Below are 16,639 nucleotides of genomic sequence, written 5' to 3' on the forward strand. Positions count from 1 at the left end.
AAATATAATTTGCCCAGAAGATATGAAAGTTTTATAACTTTGCTTTGGAAATTATTTGGCCATGAGTAATATTTAACTTACAACTGGCTACAATTACTCAGGAGTCACTGTCTCTACCCAAGAATTCTTAGGAAGTGAGAAAAATCTAACCCACAAATTCTTTTCAAATGAAATAAATATTCACAAATGCTAAATTTAGCAATGGATGAAGTTGATGTAATTAATGTTATGTTGTTCTGACATTTAATTAAACATTTATTAATTTTGTTTTACTGGGCTTTGTTTTTTGCGTCTGGACCCAATAATTCCTTTTTGGGTCCTACAAGATCAAATGGTGCTATTAATGCATGCCCCCAAAACTGTCCTTCCAGAACATCTACCCCAGGTAAGTGGGTCTTCAGTACCCTTCTGCTTCTCTCCAACCACCAGGCTCTCCCCAGCCTTGCCCAGTCAACTATGTTCAGAGGTTACTCATGCTCAACCCTCTCCTCCTTCATTCTTTACCCTTAGTCCTTTTCTAATCTTTCTTTGCCACCCAAAACCATTTCTCATAACACCTCTGCTCTCTGAGCTCTGGGATCTGCTAATGTGCTAATGCCCTAAATAGTTAATGACTCACAATCCAGGCAACTTGTTTACATCTTCTCATAGTTACATTTTAATTGAGCCTTTTTGGAGATACAACATTTGAATTCCAAGGACTTTCTTTAACGATGTGAATTTGGAACTTAGGTGTGGGAGACATTTCTAGGCAGGTGCAAAATCCTTTAGGAGTAAATTTCAACAACAACAACAAAAAATCCTTTTCCCCTGGGAGCTCACAGATTAGCTGGGGAGATAACATATGGAAAATATAACCAGGACCCAAGGTAGACAGCACCCCATTAGGAAAGTGTAAATGAAGGGTGGCGAGAGCTTGCAGTAAAGAACTTGCTTCCAGCTTCAGGAATCAAAGGAGGTTTCCTGGAGGAGGTGACATTTAAGTTGGACCCTAAAGGATGCGTAGGAGTTGAGTGGGGTTTTGGAGCTCACCTGCTTCTGGCTCCTTCCCTCCTAACAAGCTGCTGTTCACGAGTTCCTCCAGCAGAGGGCAGGCTGAGCAAAGACAGGAAGGAAAGTCAGATTCTTTAGCCAAGTCTCACGTGGGTCTCTGCACACCCAGAACTGTGTAGACAGCTTTCTAGGCTTACCAAGAAGGGTGAGTCCTCTCTGTGTGAGTTTTGAAATTGTTTACCCCAAGTTTGGACTCCAGATTTACCCCTCTGGTTTGGCCAGAATTGGCAGTGGATTTACATTTTCTATCAGTTTCCCAGGGTTCGGGGGAGTCTGAAGCCTGGTGCGTCTCCTTGGACATTAACATACCCATGCTAGAGAAGCCAGGCCAGGCAGGTCTGGGCAGTTCAGGCGGGGGAGGGGGAGAGGAGTGCCTCTCTGGGTTGCCACGGAAACAGATTTAGCTCATTTCCCCTTCTTCCGGAAGAACTGTAACCCAGGGTACCCCCAGTGCTTTGGTGCTTGAGGTGTCTCCCTGTCTTAGGTCATAGGAGACAAAGATTCATGCACAAGTGGTTGACTAAGGAAATATTCCCAGGAAGATCGTACAAGGGAGTGTTGGAAAAAGCAGAATAGGGATGGAGTAAAAGCCAGGCAAGGGTTTGTTTGCGGGGAGCTCTGGAGTACCCCTCGCAGCCCAGAGCTTGCCGCACCTCAGCCTGCGGGACGTGAACTCTCAGCCCTTCCAGTTCCTGGTGCATCTGGGTGAAGTGCTTTGTCCTCCGAAGACAGTTGTCGATCTGAGATGTTGGGAGCGAACACACAGAGCTGGGAAGGTGATCTGAGGGCAGATGGGTGCAGCTCCAACAGTGTTTGCTACTCTTTCCAAGGCCCCTTCTAGTTATCCAGTTTCTCCGGGACCAAAGACTCTGTCCTTCAGGGACAGCCACCTCCGCAGAAACCTCGGAAGATTCAGAGCCCTCTTAACCTGTTCATAAGAGAGCTCTTCTGGTCCCTCAGCACCTCCCCTGTTGCTCCTGGGAATCTAGATTTTTATTCAAGAGTCCTCACCTCTGTCCTCTAACCCCTCCTACCCTATCTCCTTCAAAATGTATCCCTTCTGAATTCGCTACTCTCAGCCAATTGTCAATTCAGAAGTTGCTATTTCCCATTGATGTGTTAATGGCAGAGAAATGCTTTGGAAGGCATTACATTTCACCCAGATCTCTCCCCTATTATCAATAGTGTAGCTCTTCGTTTCTCATTCATCTTCCGTCACGCTGCCTAATGTCGTGTGTCTCTGAGTGTACCCAGACCTGCAGCATCAGACTCGCTGGAGGTGCTTGCTACAATATGAATCCCCTCACCCTTGGAAATCTGCTTTTTTCACAAGCTTTCTGTGTGATTCTGGTGTTCATTATAGAATTAGAACCACTGCCCAGGCATTCAAGGGACAAGGCAGGTCCTCTTGAGAACTTCTGAAGCAGGAATACACATGGCCAGCTCCCTCACCTCTGTCAAGCCACATCTCACCTTCTCAACAAGCCCCATCCCCACCCCGTGCTCCTGATCCCTGTATCTGTTCTATTTCTTCTTTCCCTTTCTCTCTCTTTTTTTTTTTTTTTTGAGACAGAGTCTCGCTTTGTTGCCCAGGCTAGAATGAGTGCCGTGGTGACAGCCTAGCTCACAGCAACCTCAGACCCCTGGGCTTAAGCGATCCCACTGCCTCAGCCTCCCAAGTAGCTGGGACTACAGGCACGCACCACCATGCTTGGCTAATTTTTTCTACATAGATTTTTAGTTGGCCATATAATTTCTTTCTATTTTTAGTAGAGATGGGGTCTCGCTCTTGCTCAGGCTGGTCTCGAACTCCTGACCTCGAGCGATCCATCCGCCTCGGCCTCCCAGAGTGCTAGGATTACAGGCGTGAGCCACCGTGCCCAGCCCTATTTCTTCTTTTCACCGTAGCACCTATCACTTTATTTATTCTGTTTATTGCTGACAGCCTCTCTCCTACCCCCACTATAATGTCAGCTCCCTGAGGGCAGAGATCTCTGTTTCATGGGCCAGTGTTCTCCAGTGCCTGGAATGCCGCATCTGCATATTGTAGGTTTTGGGGAAATATGTGTTGCATGAATGCATGCGTGCGTGAATGAAGTAATTCTGTGGAGAGGTGTCAGTGCAACTGAAGACAACGATTATTACAAATTATCCACTTCTAAGCTTCTTTGATCACAGACACTGTTGTCTGTGCCTTGAGACCACCCTCAGGTTCAATGATTGACTAGTAGGACTCACAGGACTCAGAAAAGCCAGTATACTCACAGTTATGGTTTATTACAATGAAAGGATAAGATTAAAATAAGCAAAGGGAAAAGGAACGTGGGTGAAGTCCAGGAGAAATCAGGCTCAATCTTCTAGCTCTCTCCTCCCAGGAATGCACTTAATTCCCCCAGAGACTATGTGTGACAACACATGCAAAGTATCGCCAATGTGCATCCAAGCCTTGTTGTCCAGGGCTTTTACTAGGGGCCAGTGCCTGTGTGACTGATCTTAGCTACTCAGTCTCCAGCTCCCCAACCTTTTGAGAGGTCAAGCTGATAGAGCATGGCCCAGGGCCCCAGCCATACAAAACAAGGGGTCACCATAAGTCATTTGTTAGCATAAATTACAGTCTAAGTGTTAGGTAGGGATAAGGAGGAAGGGGAGCAGATGCTTTGTCTAGGGGGTGTCCATTGAGGAGCAGATGACACTAGGAGATGCTTTGTCTACAATAGGAGAAAAAAATTGATCATAGAGGGCTTCCAAGAAGGAGCAGATGACATGTCAAAGGGCTTCTAAGGACTGAACAGATGTTTGGTCTACGATACGGGGTCTCCAAGGACTGACCAACCAAAAAGAGATAGAAAGGCCACAAAGTGGAGATAGGACCAAGACCACAAAAGAGGGTCTTTGGAGGACCTTACAAGTAAGGTGACAGTATCCTCAAGTGACCTACCCTCATTAACATAGTAAAACTCACACTCACCAGCACCATGACAGTTTGCAAATACCATGGCAACCCCCAGAAATTGCCTTACAAGGTTAAAAATAGGGAGGGTTCCCAGTTCCGGGAATTCTCCACCCCTTTCTCCCTAAAAAAGCAATGACTATTCCAACCCCCACTTAATATAAAACTAGGGAATCAACATAAAGGGAAAATCTTGTTGAACTCAGGGTCTCCTCCTCTCGTGGGGTTGACCAGTTCCTTCTCTGGAATATTCTATGCTTTAATAAGCTTTGACACTTTGCCTGCTTACGTCTGCTTGGTCTGCTCATTTGCTCCATCAACTCCATACCAGTAGCCACTCTTCGGTACTGGGAACCAAGAACCAGGGAACACGGGCCTGACATCTGGTCCCCACACCTGACGTAAGGCCTCAGGCATAGAAAAAAAGTCTTATCAGGCAGGATATTCCAAGGGCTCAAGGGTCATCTCCCAGGACCCAGTCAAGGGCGGTCCTGAAGACGGGCCTTTCTTTGGAATGTGCAAGGTTCGAGCAACCCTTTCCTGCGCAGACACCAATAAGCAGACCCTCTACACGGACCCACCTGAGCCTGTTCTGCAATTAACAAATGTGGTGTTGATCTGACATCTCAGGTATCATTGTACCTAATTAGGGCATACTTGCAGGCTAATTCTGCCTCAGAGTTCAGCCATGCGTATGTTTAACAAAGAGTTAACAAGCATGTACTGTGTGCTAGATGTGGTGCTTTACTGGGAGTGCAAAAATGGACATGACTGACATGGTCCCTTGTCTTCAAGAAGTTTGTAGTCTATTCTAGTTACGGGCCAGTTCTTGGACTTCGGCAAGCAAAGGACTTTTTGGAGGTATAATCTATTTCAAGGGGAGGCACGGAAGAGAGATGACCATGGAGTGAGGATGATAAAGATGTGGGTGAGAAAGCGTCTTCTCCATAGTCAGCTAGGCCCCCTGAACCTGCAGCAAGCAGCTCCTGAGAGATTCCTGGGGCTTGTCCAGGGCCCTGGAGATTTGCCTGGAGCAAGGCTGCCTTCAAAGAAAAATGGGAACCAGGAAATATCAATGCTCTATCCATATTTACTTATCAAATGCTTACATGGCCCCTACCACATGCCAGATGCTGTGCCAAACATTCTGCAGATAGTAACTCACCACCACCCCAAGTCCCTGCCTGTAGCTCCTGGCACATTCCTGATGTTCTGTGGGCTGCATATCCTAGGGGGCAGCAGATGTCATTTGCCCTGCCCCCAGAGCCCCTTCCATCTCTAGTGCTTACGTACTTACTTAGTGCCCATCCCAATCCAGGCTCACGCCCTCCCTTTCCTCATATCCTTAGGAACCCCTTTCTTTAGTGAGCGTACTCCCCTGTGTTCCTGAGCTTTCCCACTAACACCTCTGGCACTTTGCTTTTGCTGAAGTCTGACTTTCCCCAGGATATACTGATACCCAGTGCAGGTAATCAGTGAGCTGGTGACAGATCAGTCTGAAGTCTAGGCAGCAGCCCAGTGCAGTAGCAAGGATGGAAACAGGAGTTCAAGAGGAAACACCCAAAGGCAGATCAAGAGGTCCCAGAGTCACATTTCAGCAGGCAAGGAGAGATAAGGAGCTCTAAGACACGGCAAGGGAGGATGGACCGAGGGAGTGGCGGATGGACTCCCAGGAGCTTGGGAGACGCAGGGTCACCATTGGCCCACAAGATGCCTTTTGCACATTGGGAAAAGGTGCGGCACAGAGCTTAGTGAGTGGAGTGTGAGCTGGGTTCCAGCCCCCACTATCCCCTTTAGCCAGCCACCTTTTCAGGGCACAACCTGCACATGAACGCACAGACCAGCCCTGGGAAGCCCCAAGGCAGAAGAGCCAGCCCTGCCTCCATTCTCCTACCCAGGTGAGGCCAGCAGACCAAGTCCAAAGGGGCTTTAGCAAACTTAGTTCGCTGTAAGCATTCCCATCCACAGGGGCATGGTGGATCGCAGCTGTGGAGCTTGGGCTGCAGTGGTTTTCAGAGCCCTGTGGCAGTCTGAGTTGCCCAGGAAGGCCTTTACCTGAAAAGAAAGACTTTGGAAACCAGGCAGCCAGGTAAGCAGATTTCCTTGTCCTGTTATCACCTTCACCCCATGCACCCTGAGACTCCCAAGTCCCTCTGCAGAGCCAGAACCTCAGACTGTGTTCCTCTACATCATTTCTGTACCTCTCAGCTCAGCATCAGCTCTGCTCATGCCCAATAAATGCTTGTGGATTAAACACAGAGACCCATTCTCTCTGTGAATTCCATTTGTATATTTATGCACCATAAAATAAACACTAAATACATAACACGTGCATTGCATTTTTGCAATTTCAAACGCATCATAAAATGATAGGGATAAAATGAAGTGACCTTCATTTCCTTCTTTTTACAGAGAAAGAAACTGGTACCCAAAGTGGGGAAGTGTCTTACCCCGGGTGGGTCACAGTAGTGAGTAGCAAAGCTGGGATGGGGGCTGAAATAACAGCCAGATGGGAGTGGAGTCAGGTCCAGGAAGCTGGGGGCAGGCTCACCAGTGGTTGAGAGGCCAGGCCCCGCCTTTGCCCCTTGCCTGTGTGGCTGAAGCCAGAAGAAAAGTCCTGAGCATGTTCACTAGTGGGACAGAAAGCCCCTCTCCTCTCTGTGATGTGCATCTCAACACGGAAAGAAGTTGCCCTCTACTAAACTGGTGGGGTGGGTGTGTGGGAGGGTTTTCCTTGAAATATGTAGAAATCCTCCAGAATCCAGGCACAGGTTTTCTAAATTTCAAAATATTTCTTGAAGTTCCTTGAAGTGCACGTGTACTGTGCTCAAGCAGCAGGTAACCCCCCGATAGCAGGAACCCTCTTTCTCTTTTCAGTGTTGGGATGTCTGAGGAGGACCTGCCTCAGCCCAGCATCTGACGCTTTCTTCGGCCTGGGGCAGAGCTGTGCATCTTGGCAAAGGTTCTGTTCAATTCTGGTGGTTAGGGAACAATCTGTGCTACCCCTACTTGTTATTTTTTAGGGGGGTTGCTCAGTCTGGTGGGGATCTGGAGGGTCTGCTCAGGGATGCTTGATCATCTCTACTCAGCCCAAACCCAAGAGGTGCCAAACTGTCCTACTGCAGCAACACGGGAATGCTCAGACCCTGCTGGGGGAGCATCAGCGGGTGCTTCTGGTGAAAGCAATTAGCCAATCGTATCAACAGCATTACAAATTGGCACATCCTTTAAACCAGTAATTTCCATTATAGAACATAATCTAAAAAAATGAAGTGACATATAGGAAAACCTTTATGCATAAAGATGTTTGTCACAACATTGATAATAATAGGCAAAAAATTAGAAATAACACTGATGTCCCACAGCAGGGAATTGGTTAAATAAGTCATAACATATCCCTAGATGTTATCCAGTCATTAATAATGATGTTTATAATAACTTTTTGATGACATGATAGTGGTAAAAAAGATCCAGGCTCTTACCACAAAAAATTTTTTTTAAAGGTAATTATGTGAGGTGATGGATATGTCAATTAGCTTGATGTGGTGATCATTCCACAATGTATATATGTATCAAAACAGCTCACGCCTGCAATTCTAGCAGTCTGGGAGGCCAAGGCGGGAGGATCACTTGAGCTCAGGAGTTTGAGACCAGCCTGAGCAAGAGCGAGACTCTGTATCTACTAAAAATAGAAAAAATTAGCGGGGAGTGGTGGTGTGCACCTGTAGTCCCAGCCACCTGGGAGGCTGAGGCAGGAGAATCGCTTGAGCCCAGGAGTTTGAGGTTGCTGTGAGCTAGGTTGATGCCACGGCACTAGCCCAGGTGACAGAGCAAGACTGTCTCAAAAAAAAAAAAAAAAATCAAGTTGTACACTTCATAAAGGATTTTTGTCAAATATACCTCAATAAAGCTGAAAAAAGTCCAGATTCAAATCAAGTGGCACATACCACATGATTTTAATAATGTAAAAAGAAATATGCTCAGGAAAATACTAGAAGGAAATATACAAAAATGTTAACAATGGTTCCCTTCAATGGTAGAATCACGGATGTATATGATTTGTCTTCTTTTCATACTGTTAAACTGTGTTGTGTTAGGCAGACTTCTCTCTCAGGTGGGCCCTGGGATTCCCATCCTTCCTATAATCCCCTCCCTTGAGTGTGGATGGAACCCATAAGACGAGAAGCAAGTGCTTCTAACCAACAGACTGCAGCGAAGGTAGTGGGATGTCACTCGTGATTACGTTACCTTATGCAGCAAAGGTGAAAACATTGTTTTCAAGGGTAATTAAAGCCCCTAATCAGTTGACTCTAAGTTAATCACAGGGAGATTCTCTTAGGTAGGCCTGACCCAATGAGACGAGTCCTTTAGGAGCGGATCCAGGGGTAGCAAACGTTCTCCAGCTGGCCTTGCAGAGGCAGACAGCCATGCTGTGGCATGGCCGTGGAGACCAGCGGCCTCTGGGAGTGCAGAGCCTCCACCTCCAGCCATAAGCATCTGGATTCTCCCAACACTTGAAGAATCTTGGGGGAGGACCTCAAGCCTCAAACAAGCCCAGAGTCCTGGCCAACACCTTGATTGCAGCCCCATGCCAGGACCCCGAGCAGGGGACCCAGCTGAGCCATGCCAGACTCCTGAGCCCTGGAAACCCTAAGATAATAAATGTTGTTTTTTTAAGTCACTAAGGTTATGGTAATTTGTTACCACAGCAATGGAAAATGAATACCTTTATACTTCTATGTAACTTTATAATTTTCTGTACCTTCTAAATAGCTCTAACAGAACCTGCAGCGGTAGAAGCGTTCTAGCCTGTGCCGTTCAATACACAGCCATTGGCTGCGTGTGGCTCTAGGGCTCTTGGAGTGCAGCTGGTGAGACTCAAGAGCTGAGCTTTCAAAATTTTAATTAAGTTTCAATAACCACATGTCACTAGTAGATAGCATATTGGACAGCACAGTTCTGTAATTTTTTTATGATAATTTTTAAAGATCTGACCCATGAAACAAACTGCAGGTAAATGTTCACTTTGAAAGGAAATGCTGAGAAAATGGACACACCTAGGCAGGAGGCATTGAGGTAGAAGAATGACAGCATTAACCGGCCCTGTGGCCCTGAAAGGTCTTTTGTCTAAAAAGGAAGTAGCAGTAACAGCCCTCAGTTTCAAGGGTGCAATAACTGGCAGTATTCCACGGCTGCTGTGAAGAAAGAAGCCAGCCCCTGTCACTCCCTCCAGCTGGGGCCAAACTGAAGGGAAGAGGAGCTGCTCTCTGAGGAACCTGGACCTGGAACTTCCGGCCCCGATGGCCCAGGCAAAGGAGAGAGGAGGGCTGGGCTCCTGGGTCCCACCCTAGGGTCCCTGGAAGGCCAGCTGTCTTGTGCTTTGACTGTGATTTCAGCTCGAAGGTGCCCGCGCCTCCCCCCTAAGGCCCTGGCAGATACCTTTCTTTCTGGATGTGCTCCTCTGGCTGAGCGCAGGGGAATTTTGGTCCCTCCCCAAATAGAATCACACCACACTGAAGCAGCTCACAGCCCTCGGGAGCTTCGGTGGGGGTGGCGAGAAGCTCTTCCTGTGAATCCGGGAGCGGGTGGTGAAGGAGGAGAAGGAGGGGGGTGGGGAAAGCATATTTAATACTATGAAACAATTGTGTATTTGGATCATAAAAAATTTACCTGTTGTCCTAATACAAGATACAGAAATTGAAGCTAGACAAAATCTCCTTGGCTGGTGGGGCAGGAGTTTAAAAAGCATAAAAGAGCCTCCCTGGGAGAGCAATCAATGTAGTGGAAAGAGGAAAGAGATTTGAAGACAGATCTGCCACTTCATAGTTGTGTGACCTTGGGAAAGTGACTTCGCATCTCTGAGACTCAACTTCAGCTATAAAATGGGAATAATTACACCTACTACACAGTGTTCCACGAAAGGTGTGTTTTACTTGAAACTCTGTCTGGCCCAACAGCATCCATGTGCCTTACCCAGTTCCAGTCCTCTGGGGAGCCCAGGAGTAGCTGACCGAGGGGAAGGAAGCTGGCGGCTGTGCTGCGCATGGAATCAAGGGAGAGCTGGAGCTGGGGCCTGAAGAGGAGAAGGAGGCCCCACAGCATCCCCTGACACACGGCACGTCTTGGTGTGTTTGTCCTGTTCAAGGGGAGAGATGGACGAGAAGGGACCCGTAGGTGAAGATGTGGGGAGGGGCTGTGTTGGAGCAGTGGTGGGCGGGAAAGGTGGGACCCAGAGGCAAGTGGGTGACTTCTATCACCTCCTTGGAGCAGCTGGAGAGATAACTGTAGTGAGATGTCAGGAGTGAGATATTTGCCATGGAGATAATGAAGGGCAGACGAGGAGGCCTAGACATGCCCCGCCTTCCTTTCTGGGTGTTCATTTCCACCCTTCCTGGTTGGAAGACTGGCTCCGAGGATTTCATCTGCAAGGTCACAGTGTTGTCTGGGGGTGTGGCTACCTCTGCAGTAACATACTGCAGGTTCCCTCTGGTTAGATTTTTCCAATAGCTCATTAAAGGACATGCAAAGCTGAGTCTGTGACTTAGTGGTAACACAAATGCAGCCGTGTTCCATTCTCCAGGCAAGAGATTGAAGGCCACAGACCTTTTACTTGGGACTTTCGTCAATGTCAATATGACAGAGCCAGGAGACCTCTCAGGGACATGGGTACCAGACTGCCCCTAACAGGGTCCCTGAGGGCCTAGGTCCTGTGAGTGACTTCTCCCTGGTGTGGCTGCCTCAAGCTCTCCCCTGCTGGATTCCAGACTCCAGCTTGCCAGATCCTCCTAGACGTCTCTGGTCCCCTAACTACGATTCCCTGAACTCGTACCTGCCCGATCTTCCATCCTTGTCACATTTCTGTGGCTCCTGGCCCACCACACCTAAGGCCCAGGGATGATCCTGCCAGGCAATTCCTGCCCTCGTTATAGACTCAGGAAATGTTGGGAGAGAGCTTTGAAACCATCTAAATGTGTCCCCTCATTTATACTGATGAGGAAACTGGAGCCCAGAGAAGGAAACTGAAACTAGTAGTGAGCAGAGTCAGGACCGGAACCAGAATTTTATCTCTTGACTTCCCCCTGGCCAGGGCCGTGTGACTGTGAGGGTAGCAGTCCCTCACAGAGGTGATCTGAACTGCCTGCCTGTTGGTGAGACCAGTCTCCTCCTCAGTGTAATGTACTCATGTATGTTGCTCCCTTCTAGACAGAAGCTCCATGAGTCCTTCACCTCTGTGTCCTAAGCCTCAGGGACAGTGACTGGCACAGAGTAAGTGCCGCATCACTATTTGTTAATTCAATAAGCAAGTCAGTGTAGGTATGGCCAAGCCAAATTACTCAGCACTCAAAGTGGGTTCTGGGCCTAGAAAACTGGACCAGCTGACCCAGTGTGTATATTCGAGCGCAAATGTGCTTTGGACTCACAAAAGACTCAGAAAGACCAAGGTCTGAATCCCAGCTCTGCCATCTGCTGGCTGTACAGCATCGTGCAAATTACTTAATTTTCTTCACCTCAGTTTCCACACCTGTAAAAATGCAGTCGCAATGCCTACCTCAAAGAGTCGTTGCGAAAGTTACATGAATTATGCATTTGAAGTACTTGTCCTGGCATTTGGCACATCCTAAGCGCTCAGAACATGGCAGCTCTTTATATGCGAGATGCTTCTCATTGCTGGTCCTGCCCACACCTTCTAGGAGCAGCCGCCACCCACAGCCTCACTGCCTGCATGGCCTGGCACTGGCCACAGCGGATTGGACCAGGGTGGGGAATTAGTAGGAAGCATCAACATGCTCAGTCTTCCTCTTTGTGGGACCTGGCAATTGTCACCTTGTAATGAACTCTTTTTCTTTGGCCCACTGGAGAAACCAAGGCAACTTAGCTTTGGGAATGCAAAGGCAGGGGTGCCTCAATGCTGGGAGAAAAGGCTTCTCACTGCTGAATCAGGGAAAGCAGCTTGGCATTGCTGCACCGAGGGCCCTCGTGAGCCAGGCCATCCGCACACAGGGTGCCCGCCCAGTGCAGAGAGCGGTGGCACAGCATGTCTGCAGGGGGTGGTGGAGGCAGTAGTGGCAGCAAGGTCACTCAGCAGTGGGCTGCCACTGAGGTTGCCATGCTCAGGAGCAGACATGATTCAGCCCTGGGGGCTTTGAAGAGGGTCTGGAGGTCCTACAGTAGAGGTGGGGGTGGGACAGTCAGGGAAATAGCTTCCTGTGTTCTTATGGAACCCTATTTTTTAGCCTAGACCCATGAAACCTGGGTCCCATGTAACCCAAGACCCAGCCCCAGAGCTGTGGGGACTCCAAGTGCCGAGGCCCTCACCCACCTGCCGGGCCTCAGACGCAGACAACCTCATCCCACTCACTCTTGCTTCCTCGCACCCGTTTGCTCCCTGCTCTCGACTCAGACATCTGTTCCCCGCCCACTCCTTCATCACCACCTCCCATCTCTCATCCTGCTCCCAGGCAATGTTGTCTGTCTGCAGCGCCCTCCCCGTCCCTGTCTTGGAGTCACGGGCCCTCAAGGCCATCCTCCCACACCTGTGGTTTCCTGGCATCCCCAGTGCTGGGCGTTCACTGGTCCTGAGGCAGCCAGTTCCATCCTGGACAGCATTACCTGTGAAACTTCCTCATCTTGAGCCCAAATCTGCCTCCCAGAAGCCGGTCTGGTTACGTCTTCTGGATCTGTCAAGTGAGTTTACTCTTTATTTTCCATGACAGCTTTTCTCTCAGACGCGTGACACTGGAGTGCTGTTTCACTGCACCTGCGTTTCGCCCATGTCCAGTCCTCACTGGCTCCAGGCCTGTTGTTTTTTCATTCGTCTCCATCTTTCCCTTCCACTCCTTCCCCACTGCCCTGGCCCTGGTCCAGCTGCGTCAGGCTTTTTCCCCTTTCAATTCTCCTTTCTCACTGCTGCAAGATGAATTTTTCCAAAACATCAGTGAGCATACCTCTCCTCTTTGATGGTGCCTTGGAACTTATAGGATAGTCTTCACTCCTTAACCAGGTCTTCTCTCCTCTGTCTCCAGTTCTATGTACAATTGCTTCCTTATACAAAACCCTTCACTGCCAGCAAACCAGTCAATTCACTGTCATCAGAACATTTCATTAGCACTCCTGCCCATGGGACCCAGGCTATACTTCCTTCTTTCCTTCCTCCAATCCTGCCTTCTTTCTGAAGGCCTCCCCGCACCCTTCATAGGTAGGTACTCAAGGCATGAATTTTTGAGGACAATCATGAGATAGACTCAGCTGCCAGGACTCCCTGAGTGTCTTCCACGTTTTCTTTGATATCTCCTCCCGAGGGCAAGCTTTGGGCTTCTCTGTTTTTCCAACAGCCTCTGAACAGCCCACAGTACTCTCTGTGGGGTCTGACTACAAATATACCACAGTGATACCATAGTTGCCCTGAGTACAAGCTAAGGAGAGGGATGCAATGGATTATGACGTGACATTGTAGCCACCAACAGTTATTTACTTGGGTTCCCGAACTATTTGATCAGTGCTTGAGCTCTTTGCATCTTAACAAGGAGTCCTATGTTCTTCCAGAGAAAATTTTTCCAGGATTGTTCAGTAGTGACCACTTCCCTTGTCCATTCATTTAAAAAAATTGTTTCATACCTGCCATATCTTAGGAAAGCTTTCTGAAACAAACTCCAGAATGCGAATTTGTTGGATTATTCCAGAATAAGAATATGAATTGTTTTCTTGACTTCCTCTGCTATTTACAAGTGATGCAACTGGTATGTCACTAATTTCACATTTCTCTATAATGTTTTATTTTCAATTATACCCTTTTACTTTTCTTTTTTTCGTGTTTATGAACACTTTATTCATGTCAGTATAGTGGGCAAGTCCCCAGCTAAGCCTTTTACTTTTCTGTATTCATCAGGTGTGTGTTTTAGACGCAAACCCCGTAGTCAGGACCCTGGAGTCAGACCCCTTGTGAGTCAGTGGACAGTGGAAGCTGAGAGCAGGTTCCAGGCATAGCTTCCCCCCTGCCTCTGCCACTTACCAGCTGTGTGAACTTCAGTAACTTATTTCATCTTTTTGAGCTTCAGTTTTCCTCCTCTGTAGAAGAAATAGTACCCATTACATGCATGGTAGGGATTAGATCAGAGAATGTATCTGTGAAGTGCCTGTCCCTCTCTCTCTCTCTCTCTCTCTCTCTCTCTCTCTCTCTCTCTCTCTCTCTCTCTCACACACACACACACACACACACACACACACACACACACACATACACATACACCAGAAACTGGCCACTGCTGCCAGTGATACTCCAGGTGAAGTGCTGCAGCCCTGCTGGTAGGTTATGAAATGCCCAAGACAGGCCTGTGACGATGATGATAGCAATGATAATGTTCATAACAGGATAGGAGGCCCTTGTGGCTCAAAATTTGTGCCAGGATCACACAGCTCAAAGTTATTAGAAAACTGTTTTACTACCATATTGCCTGGGCAGTCAAGACCTGGGCATTTTCTTCTTATCCACTGTGGTTACAAGGGACATCAGGTGATGATAATTCATTGTGTAACTTCTGAGAGGGTAGAGGGGCTTTGGGGACTGTGGTAATAATAGGGAATGGTCATCACCCTTTAGGGGCTTGGGAACCTCCTACAGCCCCCTCCCCTCTATATACACCAAAGATCAATGGACAAACAAGTTATTGACGATCTTAAAACTAGGCCAGCATTTCCAAATCCCAAATGAAAGAAGGAGGAACATGGCTTAGGCCAGGAGGCCCAAGCAAGGTCTCTTTTTTCCTATATTATTCCTGTGTGTCTCTGGTCCTTGTCTCCTTCTAGGGGAGATTGACAAGTCACAGCCCCTACTGCAGGAACATCCCTCAACTGCCATATTCTTTACCAGTTGATCCTCACTCTTCCCCAGTTGGCCCAAAGGTGGCTCCAGACCCAAAGGCCCCTGATCAGTAAGCTGGTCAGGGACCTAGAGTGTGGTCTGCTGAGAAATGATGAGCAGTGACCAATCACATTGTCAGCCTTGGGAATCTGACTTTGGAAATATAGAGCCAATGAAGCTGTGAGTAATGGGGGTTGAAGCTGAAAGAATCTGGAGGTGTTTAAACAGCTGTGATAGTCCAGGCGAGAGAAACTGGCATTGCAGCAGATCTCTACTGTAGAAGAGCTTACAGTGTGGAGGGCTGTACATGAAGCAGAGAAGAGCTGAGCCGAGGCAAAGGTGAAGCATCATAGGATTGATACTCAACCTGCCTGCACATAACAATTGTCGGAGAGTACTTAACACCTATGGCTGCCTGGCTCGCCCCTAGAGATTCTATTTAATAGGTGTAGAGTGGGACCCCACATTAATAGATTAGAAATCTCCTCAGGTGAATCTAGGGTATAGCCAAGGTGGAGAACCACTGACCTTCAGAGAAGCTTCCTGGCCTCCCGAAGCTCCTGCTGCTGAGGTTCCTAACTCCCTACAGAATGACTCCAGCTCTGCTGGAGACCACATGGTTCAGATTCTCCTGGGTTCACTGGCAGACACTTCTGGATATTTAATCACTTGTAACTCCTGCCTTACTTTTTGCTAACAGAATCCTTATTTTATACAGGTATTAGAGCACCAATATGGTCAAGGAATATGGGCCCAACTCCAGATGAAGAAGTCTAATTGGCCCAAACCAAACATAATAATCCCATTCCCCTTTTCCCATCTTAAGAGATGGGTATGTGATCCAGTTCTGACCAATGACATGGGGCGGGGGGACACCTTCTGGGAAAATTTGAGAGAGAGAGAGAGGCTGGGAAAGTGCATTTGGAAGTTTTGCTATTGATGTAATGGCTGGAGCGTCAGGAGCCATCTTGTGAATATGAGGTGAAAAACTAAAAGAACTGCAGAGAAGCTAACCCGAGCCCTGATATGATTATTCCTGAATTAACTAACCCAGGAACCACCTACCTCCAAATTTTTTATTGCTTACTAGGTGCTTACTATAAGCCAGGTGCTGTTCTAAGCATTTTTCATGTATCAGTGAGTGGAATCCTTAACAACCCTGCAGCTTAACAACCCCGAATGTGAGAATGACAAATGCCTTCTCCCTGCCCCCACACCCCACCCTGCAGCCTAAGGCATCAGAACTGGCTGTTTCCTGCAAGAGCAGCCACCCCCTACACTACTCAACACAAGCATGTCTCTTTGTGAGACAAAGGACAGAAAGTGTATACTGCTGGGGTAAAAAAATAGACAAAAGACAGCAAAAAGCTGAGTAGAACTCCATGGCATACCTATAGCACATTTTATTAATCCACTCATGTATTGATGGGCCCTTGGGTTGTTTCCACATCTTTGCAATTGTGAATTGTGCTGCTATAAACATTGTAGTGCAGATGTCTTTTTTATAGAATGTCTTTTGTTCCTTTGGGTAGATGCCCAGTAGTGGGATTGCTGGATCAAATGGTAGTTCTACTTGTAGCTCTTTGAGGTATCTCCATATTACTTTCCACAGAGGTTGTACTAGTTTGCAGTCCCACCAGCAGTGTAGGAGTGTTCCTGTCTCTCCACAGAAAACAATGGTGATCTAGCATCTCTTGTATTATCCTGGATAGAGCTGGAGCCCATTCTACTATATGAAGTATTCCAAGAATGGAAAAACAAGCACCACATGTACTCAC

Source organism: Lemur catta, chromosome 6 (genome assembly GCF_020740605.2).
Source record: "Lemur catta isolate mLemCat1 chromosome 6, mLemCat1.pri, whole genome shotgun sequence".
Lineage (NCBI taxonomy): Eukaryota > Metazoa > Chordata > Mammalia > Primates > Lemuridae > Lemur > Lemur catta.